The 14,756-nt window shown below is 40.0% G+C and overlaps 1 protein-coding gene across 1 annotated transcript in view; it reads right to left on the reverse strand.

Annotated features, from left to right (window-relative positions):
• Positions 1 to 14,295, reverse strand: part of HOPX (HOP homeobox) — a 34,982-nt gene extending 20,687 nt beyond the window's left edge. The window contains exon 1 of the mRNA XM_036895245.2: positions 14,151 to 14,295. The gene's annotated coding sequence lies outside the window, so the exon portion shown is untranslated. The remainder of the gene's footprint in view (positions 1 to 14,150) is intronic.
• Positions 14,296 to 14,756: the final 461 nt, after the last annotated feature.

A 14,756-nucleotide genomic window follows, 5' to 3' on the forward strand; every position in this document is an offset into this window, starting at 1 on the left:
TGGATCAATGACCAAATCAAAATGGAGATCCAGCAATATATGGAAACAAATGACAACAACAACACTAAGCCCCAACTTCTGTGGGACACAGCAAAAGCAGTCTTAAGAGGAAAGTATATAGCAATCCAAGTATATTTAAAAAAGGAAGAACAAGCCCAAATGAATGGTCTAATGTCACAATTATCGAAATTGGAAAAAGAAGAACAAATGAGGCCTAAGGTCAGCAGAAGGAGGGACATAATAAAGATCAGAGAAGAAATAAATAAAATTGAGAAGAATAAAACAATAGCAAAAATCAATGAAACCAAGAGCTGGTTCTTCAAGAAAATAAACAAAATAGATAAGCCTCTAGCCAGACTTATTAGGAGGAAAAGAGAGTCAACACAAATCAACAGTATCAGAAACGAGAAAGGAAAAATCACAACGGACCATACAGAAATACAAAGAATTATTAGAGACTACTATGAAAACCTATATGCTAACAAGCTGGGAAACCTAGGAGAAATGAACAACTTCCTAGAAAAATACAACCTTCCAAGACTGACCCAGAAAGAAACAGAAAATCTAAACAGACCAATTACCAGCAACGAAATTGAAGCGGTAATCAAAAAACTACCAAAGAACAAAACCCCCGGGCCAGATGGATTTACCTCGGAATTTTATCAGACATACAGGGAAGACATAATACCCATTCTCCTTAGAGTTTTCCAAAAAATAGAGGAGGAGGGGATACTCCCAAACTCATTCTATGAAGCTAACATCACCCTAATACCAAAACCAGGCAAAGATGCCACCAACAAGGAAACCTACAGACCAATATCCCTGATGAACGTAGATGCAAAAATACTCAACAAAATATTAGCAAACCGAATTCAAAAATACATCAAAAGGATCATACACCATGACCAAGTGGGATTCATCCCAGGGATGCAAGGATGGTACAACATTCGAAAGTCCATCAACATCATCCACATCAACAAAAAGAAAGACAAAAACCACATCATCATCTCCATAGATGTTGAAAAAGCATTTGGCAAAGTTCAACATCCATTCATGATAAAAACTCTCAGTAAAATGGGAATAGAGGGCAAGTACCTCAACATAATAAAGGCCATCTGTAATAAACCCACAGCCAACATTATATTGAACAGCGAGAAGCTGAAAGCATTTCCTCTGAGATCGGGAACTAGACAGGGATGCCCACTCTCCCCACTGTTATTTAACATAGTACTGGAGGTCCTAGCCATGGCAATCAGACAAAACAAAAAAATACAAGAAATCCAGATTGGTAAAGAAGAAGTTAAACTGTCACTATTTGCAGATGACATGATACTGTACATAAAAAACCCTAAAGACTCCTCCCCAAAACTACTAGAACTGATATTGGAATACAGCAAAGTTGCAGGATACAAAATCAACACACAGAAATCTGTGGCTTTCCTATACACTAGCAATGAACCAACAGAAAGAGAAATCAGGAAAACAACTCCATTCACAATTGCATCAAAAAAAATAAAATACCTAGGAATAAACCTAACCAAAGAAGTGAAAGACTTATACTCTGAAAACTACAAGTCACTCTTAAGAGAAATTAAAGGGGACACTAACAGATGGAAACTCATCCCATGCTCGTGGCTAGGAAGAATTCATATCGTCAAAATGGCCATCCTGCCCAAAGCAATATACAGATTTGATGCAATCCCTCTGAAACTACCAGCAACATTCTTCAATGAACTAGAACAAGTAATTCAAAAATTCATATGGAACCAAAAACCCCGAATAGCCAAAGCAATCCTGAGAAAGAAGAATAAAGTAGGGGGGATCTCACTCCCCAACTTCAAGCTCTACTATAAAGCCATAGTAATCAAGACAATTTGGTACTGGCACAAGAGCAGAGCCACAGACCAATGGAACAGGCTAGAGAATCCAGACATTAACCCAGACATATATGGTCAATTAATATTTGATAAAGGAGCCATGGACATACAATGGCGAAATGACAGTCTCTTCAACAGGTGGTGCTGGCAAAACTGGACAGCTACATGTAGGAGAATGAAACTGGACCACTGTCTAACCCCATATACAAAAGTAAACTCAAAATGGATCAAAGACCTGAATGTAAGTCATGAAACCATTAAACTCTTGGAAGAAAACATAGGCAAAAACCTCTTAGACATAATCATGAGTGACCTCTTCTTGAAAAAATCTCCCCAGGCAAGGAAAACAACAGCAAAAATGAACAAGTGGGACTATATTAAGCTGAAAAGCTTCTGTACAGCAAAAGACACCATCAATAGAACAAAAAGGAACCCTACAGTATGGGAGAATATATTTGAAAATGACACATCCGATAAAGACTTGACATCCAGAATATATAAAGAGCTCACACGCCTCAACAAACAAAAAACAAATAACCCAATTAAAAAATGGGAAGAGGAACTGAACAGACAGTTCTCCAAAACAGAAATACAGATGGCCAACAGACACATGAAAAGATGCTCCACATCGCTAATTATCAGAGAAATGCAAATTAAAACTACAATGAGGTATCACCTCACACCAGTAAGGATGGCTGCCATCCAAAAGACAAACAACAACAAATGTTGGCGAGGCTGTGGAGAAAGGGGAACCCTCCTACACTGCTGGTGGGAATGTAAATTAGTTCAACCATTGTGGAAAGCAGTATGGAGGTACATCAAAATGCTCAAAACAGACTTACCATTTGACCCAGGAATTGCACTCCTAGGAATTTACCCTAAGAATGCAGCAATCAGGTATGAGAAAGATCAGTGCACCCCTATGTTTATCGCAGCACTATTTACAATAGCCAAGAATTGGAAGCAACCTAAATGTCCATCAATAGATGAATGGATAAAGAAGATGTGGTACATATACACAATGGAATACTACTCAGCTATAAGGGCAAATCCTACCATTTGCAGCAACATGGATGGAGCTGGAGGGTATTATGCTCAGTGAAACAAGCCAAGCGGAGAAAGAGAAATACCAAATGATTTCACTCATCTGTGGAGTATAAGAACAAAGGAAAAACTGAAGGAACAAAACAGCAGCAGAATCACAGAACTCAAGAATGGACTAACAGGTACGAAAGGGAAAGGGACTGGGGAGGATGGGTGGATAGGGAGGGATAAGGGCGGGGAGAAGTAGGGGGGGTATTAAGATTAGCATCCATAGCTGGGTGGGAGAAAGGGGAGGGCTGTACAACACAGAGAAGGTAAGTAGTGAGTCTACAACATTTTGCTATGCTGATGGACAGTGACTGTAAAGGGATTTATAGGGGGGACCTGGTATAGGGGAGAGCCTAGTAAACATAATATTCGTCATGTAAGTGTAGATTAGTGATACAAAAAAAAAAAAAGGCAGTTCCTGTGTGGTAACCTCCAATGAGTTCTACACAAGGGTATAAAGGGCATATAAAAGTGTAGGCAAAGGGTCTGTTTGTGTTTATACAGAGGATCAAAGCCTAATTGGGCTACCCCGAAAATGAACTAAGATACGATATGAAAAAGAACTTCCAACATCCGCACTCTCTGGAAGACTCATGCCAGAAGATGATCATCAAAAAACCCCAACAAAGATCCACGCACTGCTACAGCTGTAGATGCACTCATCCCACCAGTTCCTGGACTTGCCATGGAAATGAGGAACGAGATATCCAAGCTGGCCTGTGCATACAGTAAAACAACAAATTTGACTGGATCTATACTGTTGGAACTCAACCAAGAATTAGGAGAAGTGCAAATTGTAGCGCTCCAAAATCTTACAACCACAGACTATTTACTGTTAAAAGAACATATGGGATGTGAACATTCCCCAGGAATGGGTTGTTTTAATTTGTCTGATTTCTCTCAGACTGTTGAAGTTCAGTTGGACAATATGCACCATATCATAGATAAGTTTTCACAAATGCCTAAGGTGCCTAACTGGTTTTCTTGGTTTCACTGGAGATGGCTGGTAATTACAGGTATGCTTTGGTTATGTAACTATACTCCTATTATGTTAATGTGTGTGCGCAATTTAATTAGTAGTTTAAAACCTATACATGCTGAAGTTACTCTACAAGAACATATGTCAAAGAAATAATCCGTCTTCCCATGTTTTCTTCCGCCTGCTACTTCTATAGCTTTTCTTCTTCCTTCCTAATCACAACCCTTAAATAGAATTCATGCCTCATATCAAATTTACCGAGTATCATAATTCTTCCAAGTGGTAAAGATACCTGAAGACAAGTGCTGGGCATAGAAGCCACAGGGCATAAATCTGCAAAGAAGTAAAAAGCTAACCTTTTCAAACAATAAGGCTTCTCTCTCACTTACCAACTTTACATTTCCCTGTATGGCCCTGGAAGATGACTGGTTAGCCAGAGACGGGTAAGATTCCTCAAGGGAGGAACACCCTAAGACAGGCACAGTCGCAGGGGGGCCATCAGCTGAGAAACTGGGGATCAACAGAGGTGAGGCTTAGAACCTTACCACCCCTGTTCTGAGAGAAATCTTCTGCATATGTGGATGTTTTATTGCCCTTGTCTAGCTTGGATTAACACATAGTCTACAGGCACACACCTGATCATCTACATTTGCTCTCTTACAACACTAAACTATGTTTTCTACCTTTATCTTGTATCTACCTACCACTTCAGCATTTTATTAAAAATAATAATAATAAAGAGAGAAATGTGGTATCCACATATAAATCAAGTATAAAAATCAAATGAGTATTCATATTTGAACTGACTGTTATAGTTCATAATGCATGAGCAAAACCCAAAGTTTCTGTGATGACTGCCCTTGTACTGCTCACCATGTAACTTATTCAATATGTAAGAATTTGTTCTCCATGTAAGAACTTGTTCATTATGCTTCAGAAGATTGGAGACTGATGAAAATTAGGCTTGGGGTGGATTAATGATTGTGCATTGAGCATTGACTCCCCTATACAGAATTTTATTGCTGTTAACAACCATTTGAACAATAAATATGAGGGATGCCCTCACAAAAAAAAATAGTCAAAATATTGTAACAACTTGGTATGGTGATAGCTGGTACCTAGAATTATCATGTATATAAATGTTGAATCACTGTGTTGTACACCTGAAACTAATGTAATACTGTGTGTCAACTACCCTTCAATAAAAAATAATTATCTAAAAAAAAAAAAATAGCAAAATTGGGCCAGATGACCTCTGAGGTCATGTCTCCTCTGAAATTCTGATGATCAGAATAAATGGCCCGGGTTTTCAATTATTGTGTTATTCCTTAACAACAGTTTACTGATGTCATCTACCCAAGAAAGAAGAGTACAGTGACCTATTCTAGGCTATATCCTTGATTTGCTCAACACTTTGTGCCTGGTTCCTACTTCAAAGGACAACTGAGGAGCCCATGAAACATTTTGAACCAAGGTGCTTTTTAATATTCAGCCTATCTGTTAAATTAACATGACCATGTAATATGTCATCCAACCTGAAACACAAGTGTAAATAGGGTGCTATGAATAATTACACCAAGACAACAGACACCTATCAGGCAAAGCTGGATACTGGGTTCCCTTATTTTATGTAAAATGTTGAATTTCTCACTTAGGTGTGGGGTGGTAAAAATGCTCCTGTTGAACTTAGGCATCTGTACTGCTGTTAAACATTAGCAAGATGCAGGTCTGTGTTAGAATCTTAGAAGACACAACCACATATACCTAGCCATAGTCATAAACTATGTATTTTGCTTTTAAGAAAACATATTGTTGCACCTGTTGTTAAAAGTAGGAGGATACACTACAGTTTCAGATTTTCTGGACTTTCATTTTACAGTTTGAATACAAAGGGTAGAAATTCGTGTGGTAAGGTGAAAAATGCTTGGGCCTCTGCCTGCTTTGAGTATTAGAATGGTTGTGCTAATGCTTGGTTAAGTGTGAATATCTGTAACATCTCAAACAGAGTTCTGTCTTATGATCAAACATAAACAAAGGAACAAAAATAGCTTTTAGTATAGATTCCCACAGGGCACAAGCCACATGCTCAGGGCTTTTCAAGCCAGGTAATACAGGAGAGGTGAGATTTGTGAAACATGAAATATCAAACTTCCTCCTTGACAATGTTTGATGCCCTAATACCACCAAGAAATCAGACAAATACCACAAAGAAATCAACAGCATTTCTCTGCTATGGGAGAAATCTCAATATTTTCTAAAGAAAACCATTAAATATTAAGAGATATTTGTACTAGCCTTAAACAGTAGTGTAAGCTTAGAGGCAAATAACAAAAATATAACTTTCAAAACAGTTCATGGAGAGGAAAAATGGCATAAATAAGTCAAAATGGCAGATAATAAATTTTTTTTTATGTTTCAGAGTATGTTGTTAATTTTTGGTCACCTACTTAGCTTCTAATTATGTTTCATTTAGGAGAACATTAATTGGATTAATTAGATCGATAGACTGCAGGGTAGAGAGATGTATGTGTTTGTTGCATAGAAGAGGAGAATGGCTCAAAAACTTAAATGCTGATGATAGAAATCAGTCTTTGTATTAAAAAAATTTAATACAGGGAAGCCACACACAGATAATTCAGAATCAAGTAGATAGAATTGTCATATTGTTCTGTAGCTATTCAGTCACTTTATAATGTTAAAAAATTAGAGTTTCTTTCTGAAAATGTTCTTATTCTCAGTGTCTGACTCTAAAGAGGATGGTTCATTTGTAATTCTGGGGGACAAAACATCATGATTTATTTTTTTGAAAATATATACTGTCTTCAGTATTTTTACAAACCCTAGTTACATAGTAAAGAACAGCTAGGGATCTTCATGGTGTCACACGTGCATTATCAGTAGGCTGCCCGTTTTAGGCCATTGTAACCTCCCTAATGCAAACAAGGTTAACTTCCTCAAGCTTGTGCATTTTGAAATGCCCAGACAACACTCTTGAAAGAGTGAAATTATCTCTTTGCACAAAATATACTTGAATAAATTATTATTTTTTTATGGTCCAACTACCTTTCTTATTTTATGACTGTAATTAGGTAATAGATAAAATGACATAACACCTGGTACTTTGTAGAGCTCCAAACTATGCGAAAGCCCAACCATGCATGCTGCTCGTTACCAGGTGACTCGGTTATATGGTTCTCATTATTTTCCCCAATTGAGTTGTTTTTATGAGGTATTCAATTAATGGGACAAACAGAAGGTGTGCAGCTCTAGCCTACTCATTAATATCACAAAATAATTGAAAAGGACATACACCAGAAAGGTCAGCTTGTGGAGTAACTGTGAACTTACAGTAGGCTGTTTCTCTGAGCATCAGGCATAATACTGCAGAAGGGGCTGGATAGAGTCTCAGAAGACCTGTACTCTCCTTCCAAAAATATCACTTAAATCTCCGATTGACTTTGGACAACTCATTTAACTGCTTTGAATCTCCATTTCTTCATCTACAAGTGAAGCTGTAATCCTACACCCATCTATCTCATAAGGTTTTTGTAGGGTTCAATGAGATGGATTATACTTATGAATAGACTATAAAGTATAAACACTATATAAATACAAGGCACCATTATAAAGGTTCTAATCCAGCTTTTCCAGCGACTCAGGATATAATGTTGGGCAACCGAATGACATCAGGTTTTGCAGTCATTAAAACAGCAAAACATTTTAGAGACTTCATTCAACCTTATGACTAATAAGATTTCTTAGAACATTTCATTTGCTTTGTCCAGGTAATCAATGACCAATATGGAGAAATAAAATGCTTCTCGAACTAACTCGCCCAAGTTTAAGACAATAACATTGAAAAGGGGAGATCAGTGAAAATTATTTCAGTCACTTATAAAGTCTTAGTAAAGTACTAAAGAACTCAGAGAAGCTTCTAAATGTTTGAAATACTAGACTAAAACTTGTGATATCATGTGTCTTGTTTCTCATGGAAAATTCAATGTTCCATTTTTGCTTAAAGAAAACATAGGCCATCTAACTTGCCCCTTTCCTTCCCCTGTCTCCCACCAACCAGATCTAAAGGGTGGTCCAGTATACATATGAGGATATTCATTGTGGCATCATCTGTGAGAACTGGAGGCAGCAGAAATGTCCAGTGCTAGAGCATTACATAGGCAAAGAGTATACGTAAGTAGCAGACTATTATAAAGCAGTTAGAAATAATGCATTAGAAATATTAGAAATAAAATCAGCAACATAGGTAGATCTTTAAAATATAGTGTTAAAGAGAGAGCAAGAAAAGAGGGAAAGTGGGAGAGCAGAAGAAATCTAAAACCTAGGAGGGGTCTTGTGTGTACTATGAATTTGAATATGTCAACTGCCCCATTTCTCAGAGCTTGCCTGTATAATTTTTTCTAATGTATTTTTTGTATAAAGAGAGACAATTTCATGGCTCACTTAATAACCTTCATACTGCAGCCTACACCAGTCCTCAGGTTTGGTTTTTTCCCATAAAGGGCAAGGTGACTAGATGGTCATTGACTTCAATGACCACCTGCCGTACTTTCCAACAGCATCATCAGATAGCTTTCTAGCCTTCTCTTATCCAAGTTAAGTAACATCAGGTCCTTTTGCTGCTCCTTGTAGATTTGATTTGATTGTTATTTGGTCATCTAGGAACTCTTTTAAGCTAGTTCTAGTCCTCCCTTTCACACTGTGGAACCCCGAACCAGGTACAATGCTAATGAAACCAGATGACCTCCCACTTTCCTCACTGCATAAGCCCCAGTCTAGCCATCTCCAAAGGATGCTATTCTACACCCCAGGAAGAATGTGAAGAATACATAATAAAGTGATAGATACTTCCTGGCATAAGTTATTGAATTAAATTTTTTTCTAAAACAGATTTCACTCCTGGACTAGAGATTTGGAAAGGAGTGAGTGGATAAAAGAGCTAAGGAAATTGTTTATATAAATGTCCTTAGAGAGAAGCCACACAGGAAGGAAATTAAAATACATCAACAAAGACTAGACATCTAAGCAGATCTGCCTTGTCCTTAAGAATTCCAGGAAACTTCCCCATCGTGATCCATCCAAATCTAATAGCTAGAATGACTGACATTTGTTTCCTGCCCAGTATACACTAAGAGATTTAAACTGATCAATGTCTGCCTCAGGCTGTTTGCGTTTCTGTTTTGGCTTTGATTTTTAACACAGAACAGGACAGAGCAGTTCTGAAAGATCTGGCAGGGTTTTCATGTTTGGTCACATTTTATCAAAACTAGTGGAAGCAAATTATAAGAAATTATATGAGGATGGGTAAAAATTAACTAATCTACTTTTAGAAGAGCTTCTATTGCTATCCAAACATGGCCATAAGCTAACATTAGAACCTGAAGCAAATAGAGTAACTTGACCTTGTGGTGAACAATGCTCTGAGCCCCCAGCATTCCTACTAGCTTCTTTTTGGCAGGCCTATAGCAATATACTAACTCTCCATCTGTATGGATCCAAGCTTCCCATGAGGAACCTCAGTCACAGGAGGAAAGAGTGGCATAGCCAAGAGGCCAGAATGAGGCCTGGGTTCCAGAGCCAGTCTGACCACCAACAAATCCTAAGATTTAGGGGAACTCAGTTTACTCTCTTGTACCTTTGTGTATTGCATTCGTAGTTGACCATATAGTTTTATTGCTCAGGTAATGTATTTTTGAGAATGAAAGGGGGGTGCTATTAATGATCCACTGGGAAAACTGATCTTTGGGCTCCCTCATGCTTTAAAATTCCATTACAGCTGAGGTAGAGCTGAAAATAGGACCTGGGTTCCTGACCAGACCCATACTCTGCACCCCAGGCTAGGCTGTCTCCTGCCAGGACATGTCTGTACTAGGGTTCTGTGGAAAAGTGTTTAACATATCACCTAAAGATGGATGAAGGCACTTGCCCACCCAGTGAAAAGGATAGCCTGACCTATATCTGCTTGGTCTTGTACTCACACACCCCAAATCCCATGTGTGCTCAGAATCAACAGCATCAGAATGCCAATAGCAGGGTCACTGAAAGGCATGGGTGGCCAAGAAAGCCAGGGCCAGGCAGAGAGCAGATGTATGCACCCCCATCCTCAGAAGAACCCCTTCTATTTGCAGCCCCAAGCCTGTTCTCCACCAGCACCCCTACGGTGAACATATAGAATGGGTGTGGTCCAGGAGGGGTGCATTGGGACCCTCAACTGATGACTTTTAAATAGGCAGGTTAGTAATTTACAAATCACTCTGGGCCACAGGCCACCCTCTGCCAACAATTTCATCTTTGCATAGCCCTGTCCACCATCCCCACTCACTTGTCTTTTTTAAAGTTTGAGGAAGCCATCAACATAATCTAAAAATTAATTCAGGTTAGGCCATGACACAGCCTTAAAAAAATGTCCAAGTGAACTAAGCCATTCCACACTGACAGAATTTGTATACAAAGGTGAGAGGAAAATATCAAAGAAAAATCATCCAAAGAAGATAGAAATTCTGTTACTGTTCTACAAACCTATTTTATCAGCTGTGCAAACCTGTCAATCATTTTTTAAAATATTATTGTTATTTTCGTTGAAACTTTTAAGGGCAAGAAGAAGAAACATGTGCCTTCCAAAACGCAGAATTATGCCAGTGTTGGCTGTCACCCTAATGCCAACAGCCTAATCCTTTACCCTAGAGGCTGAGTTCCCTGTCTTGTCTCCCCGGGCTCAGAATGGTGCTTACCTTCCCCTTCTCCTCCTTGCTGCTCTCACCAAAGGAAACTGCGTGCTTTGATTGCCCAGCTGCCCTGGACTCCCAGCCCTCTGCAGATTCTGCATCCGCAGAGGGAGGTTAATTACACACCTGGACACACCCCTCTTCAGAGGCAGGAAGTGTTGTATGCAGTTACCATTTGCTAATTTGCATAGCCCTGTCCACCATCCCCACTCACTTGTCTTTTTAAAAGTTTGAGGAAGCCATCAACATAATCTAAAAATTAATCCAGCCTTTGAAGAAAGGGCTGTCAAGGGACCAGAGTTACGGATACTGAAGGGGACCCCTGTCTCAGGCTGCAGGACTGGACCCCAAGGAAGGAGGCCCCTTGGTCTCCAAGCCTGGGCAAACTGCTGTCAGTGCCAGTCTTCTATGCAAGAGACGGAACCAGATAACATTTATAAAACCCTGTGAGCAAAATTTCATGACATTTTATCTTTACTGTAGTGGTCTTAAGGTGGTTTTCTATTTTTCAGAAAGATAAATGAAATATAGCCGTCTCCGATGAGGATGGATGCATTTAACAAATCAACTTATTCACACACACAAAAAAATCCCTCAGGGTCTTCAGTCTGTAAGGAATTCTCCATGGCATATGATTTGAGAAATTCTACTGAAAACCCCCATTTTTGGTGTATTTCCCTCCAGCAAGTTGCTCAGAATTCTGACCAGTAAAGATTATAAATTTTGCCTGAAACTTTGATTGTCCTGATTGCCCCAAGTGGTAATTATGTAACATTTCAGAGAACTCCCAGATAAGTTATCTTGCTGGAATCTATTTAATGTACCAGGGAGGGACATAACTCATTAAGCAATTTTTGTCTATTAACATAACTTTAATTAGTTTTCCAGAGATGGGTAAGCAAAGCCCTAAGGGGCTAAGACCCTGAAAATTGGGCTCATTTGTTTTGGTGGGGAGATGAGAAACCACCTAAAACATGGCGAGCTGGTCCAGGCAGAACAGGTGAAGCTCAGTGGCCCCATGGGCACACCTGCGCCCCCCACCCCCACCCCTCTCTGCACCTGCACAGGTGCCAGGGTGAGGGACAGACAGGAAGAGCAGAAGCCCTAAAGACAAACTTTGCCCACTCACACTGCTGCCTGGGGCTCTCCTGGAAATCACAGAGGAAAGACCCTACAGTGCCAGATAGAATCATCCCAATGCTGAGAACTCAAGCTAGTTCCTGAAAGAGCAGTTTGGCTGTCCTCCAGAGCAGAGCGCCTGGTGCACTTGCTGCGATTCTTTTCAATAATTATAATCCCTTGGATTATACCAGATGTTATGTAGGGAACAAAAAGAAGCTTTTGTTTTAAAACATCCCTTCTCACCATCCCTTCTCATACATTAGCACAATCCATATTTAATGCACCTCTGAGGCTCTGAGTAATTCTTCTCTTGGACACCTCAAGCATATCTGGGATCCAGGAATTTGCTTGAAATGTTCTGGATACCCTATCCTAACTGGAGCTGGAAGTGTGGCTTTGAGGACCCGGAATTGATGGTCCCAGGTATCTTCCTTCCTCTGCGGTCCTCCTGCTGTCCTCGCTGGGCCCTGGGACGAGGTGGTTGTGTGGCCATGGCAGGCCCCGCCCCCTGGCCCTCACTAGCCTATGGGTTTGGGTTTCACTGGGTCTCATCCCTGGCTGCATATAACAATCACCTGGGGAGCTTTAAAAAACAATGCCAGTGCTGCACACCCAGGGATTCTGATTCATTTGGTTGGGTGGGACCCAGTTCTGGGTACTTTTGAAAGCAGTTCTCCTGGTCGGCAAGTGCTGATTTAGATGACCTCTGGGATGCACTTGATTCTATTAAAGTCCACAATCCTGATGGTCTGGTCATCTACTTTGTTTATTGAATTAATTTTTTTTAATGTACTTCTTTATTTTTACTGTGTTTCATAGGCTGATTTTTAGAATTCTTTTAATTATTAAAAAGATTGTTAAAGTATTTCTCATTGAGGTTTAATTGGCATACAATATTGCACATGTCTAAAGTGTTTATTCTAATACATTTTCACATGTAAGAAGTGGTTACAGCAATCACAATAGTGAACATATCCATCACCCCCAAGAGTTTCCTGTACCTCTTGGTAATCCCCCAACCCTATTCTTCAGGTCAGCACTGATCTGCTTTCTGCTACTATAGATTAGTTTGCATTTTCTATCAATGGAATGCAGTGTATGCAGTTCTTTGCCTAGCTTCTTATGTCCTTGTATTGTAAATTTCAAGATCTTTGAGAACAGGAGCCACCTTTTATTACTTTTCTCTTCCTCCTGGTCCTCAACTTATCTTTGCTCAGACAGGCCCCATAATCAGTATTTGCTTGATGGTAATCAGACCTTCATGACCTTACAACTGAGCATCAGTTTGGTGGCCAAGAAAGTGCCTGCCATGTTAGGGGTCTCAACTCCCCACTACTCTGTATGTTCCTAGGCAGCAACTTCAGCTCAGTTGAAAAATAATGCATCAGCTTAAACCAGAGGTCTTCCTTTAGGGTCTGTGAACTTCTAGGGGTCCAGAAAACGAGCATCAAGGTGTGTGTTGGAGGCAAAGGGAAGGGAGAGCTTCCTGGGAAAGTCCCTTGGCTATCACCAGATTCTTGACCCAATGGGAGGAACTATGGAATTTATGCCATGTTTTATTCCTTATTGTAATCCCATATGCATTTTATGAATATGATGTCTAATTACAGATCCTCTACTGTTTGTTCCCTTTCTCCCCACTTCCTCCCTTCCCAGTACCTTTATTTTGTTCTCTGCCTGCTCTGATTATACTTTATCCTGCTTAACTAAATATACTACAGGAGCCCTTCATGGAACTTGCATTCCTCTTCCCTTTAAGACTTCTAAGCTATTTGGAGTGTTGTACCTTTTTATTCAATGATTCTTATTCCATTTTGTTTAACAGTTTACCTGGATACCATTCTGCTCCAATATCACAAACCTACATTTCCTCAAAACCCCAGAGCACAGAATTTCTTTTCATCTTAAACAAGATCAATGTCTGTATTGTTATAAATAAGTATTATGAGGACCAAAAGTAAAATAAACAGCATTGCAAATTCACAATTGAGCCACCTCTACTCAGTTCAGAGACACCACTTCTTCCCCCTAACATCGAACACAATCACACAGGCACTGGTTTCAGAGTATCTTTCAGAGGTAGGAGAGAGTAAGGAAAACATCTTATTACCCCTTGCTCCAGATCCACCTCAACCCCACGCACATTTGAAAGGGTCTGGTAGCTTACACCCAGCAGTATTCTCTAGGTCCGTCCTTGGGGCCAGCTCTTAACTTTTATTCTTCCTTTCACCTCTACTTTTTTCCCATAGAAAAGCAAATAGGGTCCCTATAGCATTTCAGTCCAGTTTCTACACAAGCTCATTGCTCTGCATTAAAAGCAAACCTCTGAAAGTTACTTACGTGGAAGTGGCAAAGGAAGCCCTGGATTTGGGAGCTGTTTGCTGATGCCAGCCTGCTTAAATAGCTGGGTTGGCTGACGCAGGCTGTTGATAGCACATTTATTTACGCCTGTGAGAGCACGCTCAAGCAAGGACCTGAAAAACCTGCAGTGTGGGCAGGAGAAAAACAACCGCAAGTATGCCGAGGTTACGTCTCTCCTGGTTATGCAGGTCTGGTATTCAGGCGGTGACTTCAGAGAGTCTTGCGCACTCCCTCCTCATCGCTGCTCTCTTTCTCCGCCAAGTAAGACTCTCCACCAAGACTGGAGGAGAGAGGTGTGGTGAGAGAAGAAAGATGAGACAAAGGACCCTGGACCCTTGTGCCAAGTTCCTTACTTTGAATGGGTTTTCAGTGAGATGCTGCCTCATTTCAAAGCATAAAGCATAGGCTTGGGAACAGTGACCTCACAGCTCTGTGGGCTGGACGCTGACCTAACAGCCTGGACAATTGCCCCATCAATGAAAAGTTTTTTTTTCTCAGGCACAGAATGTACAAATAAAGAACAGTTATAAGGGAGGTTCAGGCTAGGATGATACAATTTCAGGTTCCTTTCAAAAACCATTTTAA

The sequence above is a fragment of the Manis pentadactyla genome, chromosome 5 (assembly GCF_030020395.1).
Source record: "Manis pentadactyla isolate mManPen7 chromosome 5, mManPen7.hap1, whole genome shotgun sequence".
NCBI classification, from domain to species: domain Eukaryota; kingdom Metazoa; phylum Chordata; class Mammalia; order Pholidota; family Manidae; genus Manis; species Manis pentadactyla.